We start from the raw sequence: 13988 nt of genomic DNA, 5'->3' as shown, positions 1-13988 counted from the left end.
TGAGATTCTGAAGGATATCTGGACGAGTCAAAAACGAAATCTTTAACGGGGAATTTTGGAAAAGGAGGCACGCATGACCTTCCCTGGTTGAGCACAGATGGTCAAAGGGGTACCATTTACAATCAGTATGGCGCTTTATGCCATGAGGCTCAACTTTCATTAAATGTCATTTCGTTACTCCTCGTAAAATGAATTCGAAAAAGTTATCTTCAGGTTGTTGTCTTCATTAAAGCGATTTCCGACCGACATCAGTGGTACCAGCAAAGAGTAAGTAAAATAAAACAATGTAGTCGGTAAGTCACATATTTCAACTAAATTGTGATAGTTATTGTGTATGATTGAGGGCTTGAGCCATTACGAAGCTCCTTTGTCTGTCTCCGAATGAATATAAGCCATTCGATTCAATGCCGTACCCCTATTTTTGTTTTACTTGATCAACAGTAAGCGAACGGCAATCGGAGACTTTTGATCATTCCTGTATCCTTGGTACCATTCAAACCTTTACTTTGAAATAAACTGGCCGTAAATAAAAGACGTTTTAAACCCATTCACGGTTTAAAATAACGATATTAGCAAGAAGTCAGTACAATTTGCTAATCCAGCTGATAAGCACGAATGTGTACAAGCGGAATCAGAAAGATCGAAAGCGTTGACTTTTTTTCTTCTTATTGGCTTTTAGAAGTAATTGCCGCTGACCCTATATCACTGCTGACCCCGACGGATGATTGGGAAATCTACAACGTGTTATCCCGGACGAATAATTTTAAGAAGATGACTTATCAGTCAACTTTGAAGAGCTAGTAAGGCAGCCCTATGCAGCAAGGAATTGTGTAGCTTTTACATTAACTTTAACACTTATATGGTTATAAATTTTGCTTTCAGACAGTTACGGATTATGTGATCTGAATTGAAACACAAGAAACATAACTTTAACTATTATTAACTTTACAGAGCAAATGATTCGACTGAGAAAAAACTATGTTTTTCTGAAAGTTATGGTAGTTAAACAAAAGTATTAAACTTGATCTGTGACGTTGTTTAATAAAGTTGTTATGAAATCAATATAGAGGGATAATTTAAGAAAATGAAGTAAAAATAACGAAAAAAGTTGACTGCTTTTAAAATGCATGAACATTTCCTCGCGGATTAACGAATGAAGAAGAAATGAGTTTGCATCGAAACTTGAAATAAGATTAGTTAGTTGGTTTTGAAAAAAGTGATTTCGATTTTGATTTGTCAAATTACTTTTAATTCAAGCTGAATCATGAATCAGTTTACCGAGTACCAATACTTAATGATGCGGACAAGACTTAAAGAAAACACTACCAGGCTGACTCGATAATGAGTAGTAATTGGCTTTGGTTTAAATTGAGAAAATGTTTTAAAAATGTCAATCGACAAGGAAAACAGATTACCGTCATAAGGCGGTGGTAGTACAGTGAACGAAGAATTGTCAACTGCAGCTACAGGTTTCACTGGTAAGTTACTGACTGAAATTCGTTCTGGGAAGGGAGTTTGATTGTTGCGACAACCCTCAGCTGGACACTTTTGACCTCCAAATCGTTCCATGGTCACCGCACATTGGAAGCAAATTTGGTGACCACAGGGAAGTTCCGGCGCATTGCCTGTTAGTTTCACCGAACAACCGGGACAGACTGCAGGGCTGTATTGATTGGAAATGAAGTCATTCGTTTTAGAAGATGAAGACGAGGCCATTTTGTGACTAAAATTGTACCCGGGTCGAGATTTTTCTCCCAAGCAATTCAAAAACTCATTCAGCCAACCCGATCGTCTTGTAGGTTTTTAAAAAATTTCTCAGAGGGGCCAAACCCACCAAGGCATTTAAATTCGGCAAAACTTTGATCACGTGTGTTAAAAATAATATTAAAAAAAGATGATTGTTGCAGGAAAAAATTAACATTCAAGATTAAATATTCAACAAATTTACCAAAGAAATATCGTGCTCACTAAAAACACGGTTTAAAAATCGTTCAGATACCTAAACTTTTTGAAAGATTAAAACTTTTGGTTTGATAAAATCTCGACTCGGGTAAGATTGATGACTGTAAATTTGATTAGCTCAGAAACACCGCACTGAAAAAAAAACAGTGAACATAAATTTCTCGAAGATATTCTATCTCATTTCAGATAAAAACCCGATAAAATTTTTTTGTTCAGGTCGTCGTTTTTTGTTCAGACAGGTAAGGGTCAAACTTTGACATGTTCGTATTGAAGTGACCGCAAAAACATTAATCTTTCATACAGCAAAATTTTTTTAATGTCATAGCACTAAAAATTGACCTGATGAAAACATATTATAAATGACCTAGAGAGAAATCAACAAATATTTTCGTTTTTTTTTTGCAAAAATCACTACCAAATCAAAATTGAGGATAAAAATAAGTGTGGCTGATTTTTCATACTTTTCGAAATTTTGAGTAGGATATGATAACAATACCTTTCTGGATTTTGAAGCTAGCTTTTAGAAATAGGAGGTTCAGTCTTTTTCTCCCAGTAACAAGAAATATTTAAAGAAACTACAATTTAATTTTTCTCTACAGCAAATTTCAGAAATTTGAGTTCTCGGGGAAATTAAGGAAAATAACTTGGAAAAATTCTGCTGATAATTTGAGACAAAATGAGAGTTTAATGCTTTGTAATAAAACCAACCGCAAAGATTTGAAAATTAATTGGCAGTTTTGGCTGTTTGGTAAGTTTTTGATAAAGTGTTAGCCAAGCTTGACTATTCAAGCTTCTGCTTATGTTATAATTTCTTCAGCACGAAAACTTTTGCACGTGATCAGCTCGTTATAAGTGCCCAAATTAATACAACCAATAGATTTGTTCAACATTTTATTACTTGTTACTTGTATATAAAATTCATTGTCGTCAATTTATTGAATTTTGTTGATGAAAAGACACAATAAGACAGTTTGACGCTTTGAGAAAGTCAACCGCAAAGATATCAGTAATGGTGGTAATGTTAGCCACTTGGTAAGTTTTTGATGAAGTTTGTGCCAACTTTTCATGCTTCTGCCTGTGTTTTATTTTTTACAGAATCAAAACTTTAGTACATTAACTCGTATAAGCGCTCAAGTCAACAATGACTTTTGTCAGATATTTTATTACGTGTAAGTATATTACATTACGTTGTGGTAGAAAAAAAGTATTGAATTTACTCGTGCTAAGTTAGCTAAATTTATGTGGTTATATATGTGCTAAATAGAATAAATCAAAAGAGCATGAAAAATTCGAGCTTTCTGATACAAAAGTCAATCACTTGAATATATTTAATACAAAGAGTTCGGCCACTCAAAAAATTTTAGAAAAAAATGAGTCTGCGTTTGATCTTTATGGTCATGTGTTCATGTTTAAAGTTGATTTTTGGTTATAAAATTTGCTATTACAGCTCTTATTTTTGATTCGATTTTGTTCATACGCTGAAAACAGCCGATTAAAATCATTCGTGTAAAAACTTGTTTTTTAAAAATAGAATCAGATTGACATGCAAAGAAAAATTGAATTAAATACAACTAGAGGATAGAAAACTTTCAGCATATGAGTGAAAACAGCTCATGGGAGAAAAAATCTAGATTCTGCAAACTATGGATATGAAACAGCTCAGTTATTCTTACTCCTCTCAGTGTCTGTTTGCCATGAATGATTATCATTAGAACAATCACTTCCGCTTTTTGAACTCAAATCAACCAATCTATGAAAGTCTCTCTGAGAAATCAAGCCGATCGTCAAACTACTTGAGTTTTACTCTAAGAAAAAAATAGAACTACCTATCTGAATTCTCCATTCATTTTTCCTGATCAACTGTCCATCCATCATTAGTTTTCGATTTTTTCCAGTCCTCGTGTATTCATATCTGTGTTACTTAACCCGAGTTAACCAGTGTTTTAATTAAAAGAAGCAAACAAAGTACTTTGTGTTGATTTGAGCAGCCGAGAAAAATAGTTGTAGCTGTTTTTCCTTTCCCCCCACCTCACATAAGCATCAATGTTATTGTATAATGGGAAATTTACAAGGTTAAGCATCAAAATCAAATATCTTTGTGATTGCGTAATAAGTCGGCATGCATTTTTTTGTAACAATCGGACAGACAGTGCAGCCAAAATTTCATAAGCCAATTACTGCAGGTGGGGAAAAGCAAAAAGAACCTCTTTTTTTTCTGTTTCAAAACAAGGTTCAATTTGTTAAAGAAGACACCTAAAAACGAGCTGTTTATGCTTTTGCCTACTGATAAATTTGCCATAATTTATAATTTCTGTACGTATTGTGTTCAATAGGTTTACACCCGCTCAAAATAACACAAAATCGTTTTTGGATACTTGCCAGTTCTGCTGTCCTCATGGATCTATTTTAGTATTAACGAAGCAACAGTGCCTCGGTTTTTAATAAAACAAAAGCAAATAAATTTTTTTCTAAATTTTTTTTTTCAAAATTCTTTTTAATCAAAAAAATTGTTGTTAATTGGCTCACAAATGATGCAACCGCACTAAACTTATATGAAAAAAAAAATTTAATGTGATTTAAAAGGCAAAAATTTTACTCATATAATCGTGGCCCCATTTATCCACGATGGTTGTTGTTATAGAAGACTTTAATTGATTATTTTCAATGTTCAAAAATCGATGATAAGTTTTTAAAATCCATTTAAGCCAAATATGATCTAGTTTTATTTTCGAATTAATAGATTTTGTTCAATATACATTCCGTGAAAAATAGAAAAAAATGGAGTTGGAATGGTTAGTATAATTTTACCACACATCTAGAACCTGAACGAGTCTTTTCAACCCTGTAAACATGAGTTTTAAGTTCCTACTTACAAACTTACTTACCCTCTTACTGCTCATACTTACAAACTTCCCCTGTCCCCATAGCCCCCTTCCTCTCGCGCGCAAGCCTCCGCCACCAACTCCGTCCCCAATACACATCAAACCCAACACCCTCTCGCTAACCCTTTTTCAACCAAGTTATCAGTATCTGATGTTCAATCATGTTCATCCAACGCCCCTCACCTTTTCAATCCCCCATTTGGGAGGGGTGAGTAGTTTAGCGGTGTAATGTTCCGGGTTGGAGGGATGGGCTTGAAGCGTTACACCCAGAGAGAATGACCTGATTGTCAAGCCTTATTTAAGTATGTCCTCACTTTCCCCCCTTGGACGGGGGAGTGGAGTTAAAAAGGCATTGTAAACGTACAAACCAGGGGCACAAATTTTCAAAAGTCATCATTTTTTAAGTAGCGAAAAGTCAGTTTAGTAAGAATCAGAAAAAATTTGACTAGTAAAAAACGCTAGATTCGATTGAAAATGAAGAATTTTTCAATCAAAATTTTTCACACTTGTTTTTTTTCTATAATCGTTTATAATCGATAAAATAAGGAGTGGATGCTAGGAAAAACACTAACACTATACACCATTTGAATAAGCAATAATTTTTTTTGTTAAATTAATAGATACTGACAATGGAAGAGCAATTCAATTGCTTGTTATCATCAAAAATCGAGTGCAGAACATCTAGCATTCATTAGTCTGCCGAGAGAGCGGGAGGTGGCGACTCTCCCCTTCAATATTTTTTGCCAAACTTTTCCAAAGGGGCTCACATCCCTAGCCGACATCAAAAATTTCTCAAGACGTCTTTGGCGTCAATTTGATTGAACAAAGTTTGAGGGCCAACAATTTTTTTCGTCAAATTTTTTGTAAACTGCTTGAAACGTAACTTTTAGACTGCTTTTCAAAAAATAGATTGCGGCAGAGAAAATGTTCGACACAAGTTCTGAAAATAAAATGGGACGACACAAAAAAAGTTGGACAACGTTTTCTTGAAAAGGTCGACCGCACCCTCCCCCTCCCCCTAGAAAGTCTTCTGCACAGGCCACTTGCTAGCATTGTTTGCTGAAAACTTAAAAATAAACGACTGATTCAGAAAAATTCAAGCTGGTACAAAATTTAAAGCCAAATCTGAATTGATTGAACGAAAAAAGTGAAGAGTGATTGAAAAAAAATTTACAAAAGATTGATTCTTCTTGATTATGAAGTCTTTTCGAAAGGTAAACAAGACTGCTCGTATCAGGGCGAAGCCCTGAATGTTCCGGCTGCCTTTTAAGGTTCATGAAGCAGCAGTAATAACATAAAAAACAAAATGAAATAAAATAAAATGAAATTTTTTTTAATTTGAAATTTTTTAATGAAAATCATCCACCCACACGCCATATAAAGTACAAAAAGATAGATTTCGTTCCTTGTAAGAAATCAATTATGGCAAAAAAGCTTCGTTCAACCATTTTGGAACGATTTTTAAGACGGATTAAATCTCCGCTTACGCGTTAATAGCGCGAATTATATCGCGCGTTAATTGTCCCAAATTGGTCAAAATGGCAATCTTCAAACCCTCATAACTTTAGGAAAAATGATCACAGGTGAAATATCTTTTCAAATTTAAGCTCAGGACAACAATGGCTTTCGAATGATATAAAAAAATTCCGTCAAAAATGGCTAGTTAAAAAGTCGAAATTTGTCTGAAGAAAAAAAAACCCACCCCGAGCACAAATATTCCGTTACTTTCGTATCGAAAGTCGGAACAAAAAATCTCGAATTCGGCTAATGCATTTTCAAATTGAAATTTTTTTTTCGATTTAAAATTTTTGCAAAAATTTGGAAACAAACAAAACCAGGCTCTCAACCAGAAGGGTCCTTCAAGACAACTCCGCTTAAGCCCAAAGAAAGTTTTGCGCCCGCAGTTTTCCGTCAATCATTTTTTGACTAAATTCAATCAAATTAGAGGTCACTTTTTTCGATAACTTTTCTTTCAGTGTTAGTTGAGTTTGAGGATTTTTTGCCAAGAATTTGTCCATGAACGGCAAAACTACGTGAACAGTTCCAATTTCTAATCTAAATCCCTGTTATTCTGTTTTTTGGAATCAAAGATGAACAGAAACTAGGTCGGATCTTCAGTCCGTGATTAAACGCATGATAAACTTAGGCGCCAGCTCGCTCAAAATTTTCCTGAATAATCATTTTGCTGAGTTTTTGAAAATGGGTTTGAAATTGGGTTTACACGCCAAAATACTAAAAAAACTCTTATGAGCATTTTGATGTCTATTTCAAAAAGGAACGAAATTTACCGCAAAACTTTACCGCACGAAAATGTAATCCCTAATAATTTAATGATAGATTTTAAGAGCTTCACCAGTGAACATCACAAACAAACAAACTTATTTTTTGTAAAAAGGTGAAATTCAACAAAAAAATCCATTTCGCGAATGTGATTTGAAAGTTTTAAACGACAATTTAAATGAAGAGCAAATTATCTTTTTTTTTTCACTCATGAAAGAAAATTTTGGAAAACTTAACGCACACAAAAAATTATTTAGACATCAGGCTGTAGATTAAAAAGCAAAATTATTCAAATTGCATTTAAAACTTACCCGTAATCAATTTGAAGCGATGCAGTTTTCTAGGCGGCAATTAAACACAAAGAATAACGTAGCTTGACAAATCAAGAAATTATTCGTACATATTGTTGAAAAAATCGTCTATTCGATATCAGTATTTGAATTTTGTTCTGAAGTCACGGTAAAAATGCTAAAAGACGAATTGTCATTCGAATATGGTTTACACAAAAGCGTTGTATTTTTTACACGGATTAAAGTTTTATATTCGCGTTTTAGCCATCTAACTAGCACAGAATCATGATATGCATTCGAATGAGTTTTCTAGCGCTGAGTTGGAGAGTATTTAAATAAAAAAGTTAAGAAAGCATGCTTAAAAAAACAAACACAAAAATAATCATCACCAGAAGTGTTCAATTTTAAATAAAGATAAGGGTAGCTCAGAAAATCAAAACAGCAGATGTCGACGTTTTTAAATGACAGTCAGTCTTGCTTTTTTTAAAATGTATAATGAATATGGATCAAATCTGTGCAAAAAAATCTCGGAAAAAAATGAGGAACCTAGTTAATTGAACAACAATTGGAAGAGAGTTTATGGAGAAGGGTTTAAAGTCAGGTTTTCAGTTGCCTTAGGCTAGTTATCTTAATGATTTTGTCAAAATTATTAAGTGTTTCTAGTACAAACTTTCCAGCAATCACCTGAAAAAAAAGAAAAAGATAAAAGAGGAAGCAAAAGAAAAATCCATACTAGCATCAAAAGTTATATCAGAATCAACTTTTATAAAAAACAGTGGTTCTTGTCGGAATTTTTCGGGCGAAACGTTATTTAGGGATTAGTGATAGCATAGAGTAGTGCGGCCGGAAAAAGACAACAGTTGCCCTTATTACGCCAATTTATCATCACAAAAATTGTTCTGCCCATAGAAATCCGAAAAATAAAGGTTTTGAGAATATTATTAGAGACCCATACCGAGAACGAGGTTTTGGCAAAAGAAAAATATTTGACTGTGACTTTGACGCACTCAGTGAACTCACTTTTCTTTCGAGCGAGCAAAAGCGGCCGTTTTAGCTTAAAACATCTCCTATTATCGGCAAAAATCTAATGATCAATTGTTTTTCAATCATTGTTTTAGATGACATTAAATCATACTCATGTGTAAAACCCTCAGTTCTACCCTTTAACCCAGCTGCCATCAAGGTAATTTCGTCGTCAATGCCCGCAGTGACAAAAATGGTTTCGGATTGATTTAAATTGATTTTAAATCGATTTTAAACCGATCAAAATTGATTAACCATGTACATTTTACGAACTTAAATGGATTATTAATCGATTTAAATCGATTTTTTTGAAATTTTTTAATCGATTTGGATGGATTTTCCGACTCACTATAATCCATTCGAAACTCAAATAAATCCATTTTAAATCGATCTTTTTGAAATTTTTAAATGGATTTAAGTGTCTAAAAATATCGACTTAGATCGATTTGGATGGATTTTCAGACCCACAAAAATCATTTTTTTTGCTAATCAGGCGAAAAAAAACATCCTTTAAAAAATTGTTGATTTTTTTTATTCTTGATTTTTTAAATATAAACACTCGTGCCATATGTTATAAAGTTCAAAAAAATTATCCACATAAATCATATTTTAAGCTCGAAAATAGGCAATGTAATTATAGAAAGTTATTGTAAATCCTATGTAACAAACAAGAAAAGGATCAGAAAAAATTAAAATTTGATCTCATTGACATGCAATTAAATCAAAGAAAATTTTGAAGATAAATTAGATTTCGGGCAAAACTTCGGATAAAACGAATCAATAAAAGGATCATTGTAGAAAAATATAGAATTTTATCGATATTTTGGTCTTTTCGCTTGGTCTTTTTTATGCTACAATACGCTATGGATGTAAATGAAAAATGATAGGCAAGGAAAAAATGCAATGAAAAAATTGAAACTGATAAATCTCGAATGAAAAATATTGATTTAAATCGATTTTAATCCGTTTTAATCCGCTTAGAAACAATAACAAATTCAGACTGAAAAAAATGCATTTAAATTGATTTAAAATCGATTTCGATCAATTTTTTTAGCTGGGATTTAAGGTCATTTTTTTAATCTTCGTACTTTATTTATACTAAAATCGATCTAAGTTTAATCAACGAACTTTTTTCATACTAAAATTGATCTAAATTTAATCAACGTACTTTTTTCATACTAAAATCGATCCTAATCCATTTTGTCAGTGCGGGTGTCTTCGGGACAATAATTTTGAAGATGAATAAAAAACTGATTCATTTTAGAAACTCATACATTTTAATATTGGTAGATGAAGAGATGAAGGTTATTTTATGTTATGTTTCGATTTAGTCCATCTGTCATTGGTAGCGGAACACTTTATTACTCTTTAGTGTATTTTTTTCGAATTTGTCTTATTTTGAGTTACCTAATCAAAGATGGTTACCAATCGCTCTTTGTATTTCGGCTCCTCCCCGTTTATCGACTGGAACGAACCAAACCAGGTTTTAACTCATAACTGGAAACTCAACCTGAAGTTTTGACAACAATCAACAGCAACATAGTCATGTTCAAAAACTAAACACTCCCTCAGAGAAAAACACACATCGACTAACAAAAGAAAGCAACTCCTGCTGACATCATTAAGCTCGAAAATAGGCAATGTAATTATAGAAAGTTATTGTAAATCCTATGTAACAAACAAGAAAAGGATCAGAAAAAATTAAAATTTGATCTCATTGACATGCAATTAAATCATAGAAAATTTTGAAGATAAATTAGATTTCGGGCAAAACTTCGGATAAAACGAATCAATAAAAGGATCATTGTAGAAAAATATAGAATTTTATCGATATTTTGGTCTTTTCGCTTGGTCTTTTTTATGCTACAATACGCTATGGATACGCTCTTTGTATTTCGGCTCCTCCCCGTTTATCGACTGGAACGAACCAAACCAGGTTTTAACTCATAACTGGAAACTCAACCTGAAGTTTTGACAACAATCAACATCAACATAGTCATGTTCAAAAATTAAACACTCCCTCAGAGAAAAACACACATCGACTAACAAAAGAAAGCAACTCCTGCTGACATCATTTTGAGCTGCAACATATCGGACACATATACACAAAAGATCAAAATCTTAAACGCCTAGCTTGTGAAACAGTCAAATGAACACGCCATTACAGAAGAGCTCATCAATTGTTATAAGAAGAAATAGGATGAAAACAATGACTTTATGGAAGACTTTATACAGGTCCCGAGTCGAGATTTTTCACCTAATTTGAAGCAAGATTTGAGCGGTTTGAGCGGTTTTTTAGACAATTACGCTCAAAATCTTGCTTCAAAATGAGCGATTTGAGCGGTTTTTGAACGGTTTATCTAAAAAAAACGCTCGAAAAACCGCGCAAGATTTGAACGGTTTTGAGCGGTTTATCTAAAAAAAACCGCTCAAAAACCGCGCAAGATTTAATAATAACAAGTCGACCACAGAGGGATTCGAACCCGCAAATATTCTGATTCGAAGTCAGACGCCTTATCCGTTAGGCCATGCGGCCCTGAAACTAGTGTCGCGCAGCGAAGCCAATATAAGAAAGATGAGGACGGAAAATTAGGGGAGAACAATGTGAGTTTGTTGTTTTAAAGAAACTGACAAACAAAGACAGTGAACCTTGTGAGGTATGTATGTGTGAGGTGTGTGTTGTGTTGTGTGTAGCTTCCACCCGGCCGGCAGTGGGGCGGGGGGAGGGGGCAAAGAGAGTGGGCAGCTGTTCCTCATGTGGACTCGTTCACACCTGCCACCCACTACATCTAGGTGCATCTGGACGCAAACTTTTCAACCCCCCCCCACCTCTTACTGGAGTTAGATGTCCCCTAACTAGAGAGAGAGAGAGGAGGCACGTCGTGCTTGGGGGTTTCGTGGGGGGATGGTTAAACGTGGGTTGGGGGGTACGTCGAGGGGGGGGGGTACTATGGGGGGATGGGGGGTGGGTACGTTGGTGTGGGGGTTTGTTGGATGTTGGATACGTTGAGGGGGTACGTTGGGGGGAGGGAGTACGTTGGCGGGGGGTGTAGGTTGGGGCGGGGGGGGGGGTTTGATCGGGTGGGGTTGTTGACGTGAAGAGCTTGTCAAAAATGCTGTTTTTGGGCACTTTTTGGAAAATTACTACATATTGGTCGCCCCTGGATGAACGTGTTCGTTCGAGTTTTGCAGAGAAGAGAAACGTTGAGTCTGGGACCTCGACCCGGGAAGACCGCTCAAAAACCGCTCAAAAACCGCTCAAATCTTGCTTGAAAAACCGTTCAAAAATCACCACAAGAAATGAGCGGTTTTTGAGCGGTTTTTGAGCGGTTTTTTAAGCAAGATTTGAGCGGTTTGAGCGGTTTTTCCAAAAAAACCACCCAAACCGCTCAAACTGCTCAAATCTTGCTGGAAAACCGCTCAAACCGCTCAAATCTTGATCGGTTTTTGAGCGGGATCTCGACCCGTGATTCTACAGAAGAAAAAACTGCGTCATATTCGTTCCAATAGCAAATTTTCAAATCAGTACAGTACAGCTCCTAATTATACTTTAGCCGACCAGCAACTGAAATCCAATCACTCGACTAATCTAAATCCTACTTCCACCGCTAACAAAGCCATTCAACTATCACGACAAGTATCAATGCAGCCAGCATCCGAAACAGTTCAGGTTACTCATTTGACGACATATATCACTCAGGTATCATTCCATCATCGATTTTGGCTCCGATAACCTCCGCTGGTTTGTAATAGCATTCTTCTCGCTCAATTTAGCCTGAACTCAACATCATACCAGTGAACCTTGCAATACTGCACCATCAAGGAAATTGCCACCAACAACATCCCCCAATTTCAATTATTTTTTCATTGGAACGGAAATCAACATCATTTTATCAACTGATAGCTCAATGTAACAAGTAGTGTACAGCCAAATGACAAGATCATCAAAAACTAGAATTTCGCCTTTTGAAGGAGCCGCGAAAAAACTCTTGGCTCGAATTGCTTCATGTGTTTCATGCAGCAGTTTACAACTAGTCAATATCAGAAGCCGAGAAGTTGACACATCTACAGACACTGACTATAGTGAAAACCGCTTCAAGCTTTCTATGAGATCACTGGCAAAAGTTACTGTACTTCGACGATATTCAACACTTACGACGACTGTACGGACGATTGGAAATCATAATGAACAACAATAGCCGTCCTCAAATTTTTGGGCAACCATCGACACACAAAAAATTTTCATTTGTGGAAAATTTGCTATCAATCAGCAAAAGGTTTGAGAGTTTTCAAATCCTTGGATTTCCAGACGATTTAAAATCAAACTCGAACATTCGGTTTGAGGTCGGCAAATTACAACCTCAGCAGCAGAATCAGTGGACGCGGTACATCACCAGTCAAGGTATTGCTCGGCCCAATCTCAACGGTTTCAACAGTTTGAACAGACAGTTTTACCCAGCATGGAATCACTTACCACCACTACAGCAGAATCAAACCAACCAAGGCTCTCGTCATTGACAGAAAAAAACTCAAAACTTTGACGTGCCAACGGAAACATATCGTGAATCATTAGGCTATTTGGTACAGGATTTAAAAAATGTCACGACAGCTATGGATGAGCTTTCAGGGAATTTAGTTGCCAATTATCGTCACTTTAAGATCTTGACGGTTAAAATGAACACACAGTATAATGCAGCAAGTACAAGAATTCTACAAAAGAAGAAAAGTAAAAGCTGGTTTTGTTTTGAAACTCCTGTTACAATTGTCACATTTCTCAACGAATCATACTTGTAGCAAACCAATAATGCTTCATCAATCAATTTATCACTTTGATCGATGGCAAAAGCGCCAGCAGCCAAATAAATAAATTTAATTGCTTTTTATCAACAAAAATCCAGTGCAGGACGTCTAGCATTCATCAGTGAGTCCAGGGAGCAGGAGGAGGAGACTCTCCCCATCAATATTTTTTGCTAAGCTTTTCCAAAGGATCTCACATCCCTGGCCGACTTCAAAAGTTTTCTAAAGACGCCCTTGGCGCCAATATTATAGAACTAAATTTGAGGACATAAATTTTTTCGGCAATTTTTTTGCAGTTTGCTTGAAACGTCAATTTTAGACTGCTTTTCTAAAACTAGAAAGCGGCACAGAAAAATTTTGACAGAAAATCTGAAAGTCAAATTGGGTGACAAAAGTTCTACAAATTTTTCAAAAAAAGGTCGAAATCAACCCTCCCCCCTCCTCCCCCTAGAAAGTTTTCTGCACTCGCCACTGTTACCATTGTTTGCTGAAAACTTAAAAACAATTAACTGATTCAGAAAAAATTAAACCGGTACAAAATTTAAAGCCACATCTGAATTGATTGAACGAAAAAATTGAAAAATGGTTGAGAAAAAATTAGAAAAGGTTGATTCTGTTTAATTATGAAGTCTTTTCGAAAAGTAAAAAAATCTCAAATTTGGGTAATGCATTTTTCAAATTGGAATTTTTTTTCGATTTAACATTTTTGCAAAAAGTTTGGGAACAAACAAAACCAGGCTCTCAACTAAAAGGG

General features: G+C 35.2%; 1 protein-coding gene and 1 non-coding gene across 8 annotated transcripts in view; both read right to left on the bottom strand.

Annotated features, from left to right (window-relative positions):
* LOC134853724 (reticulocyte-binding protein homolog 2a-like) overlaps nucleotides 1-13988 on the bottom strand; it is a 356151-nt gene that overhangs the window by 91795 nt on the left and 250368 nt on the right. The gene's annotated exons all lie outside the window — the stretch shown is intronic.
* Trnar-ucg (transfer RNA arginine (anticodon UCG)) lies at nucleotides 10900-10973 on the bottom strand. The gene has a single exon. It is a non-coding gene; the product is annotated as a tRNA-Arg (tRNA).

Source organism: Symsagittifera roscoffensis, chromosome 8 (genome assembly GCF_963678635.1).
Source record: "Symsagittifera roscoffensis chromosome 8, txSymRosc1.1, whole genome shotgun sequence".
Lineage (NCBI taxonomy): Eukaryota > Metazoa > Xenacoelomorpha > Acoela > Convolutidae > Symsagittifera > Symsagittifera roscoffensis.
This window is presented reverse-complemented; position numbering and strand designations above follow the sequence as displayed.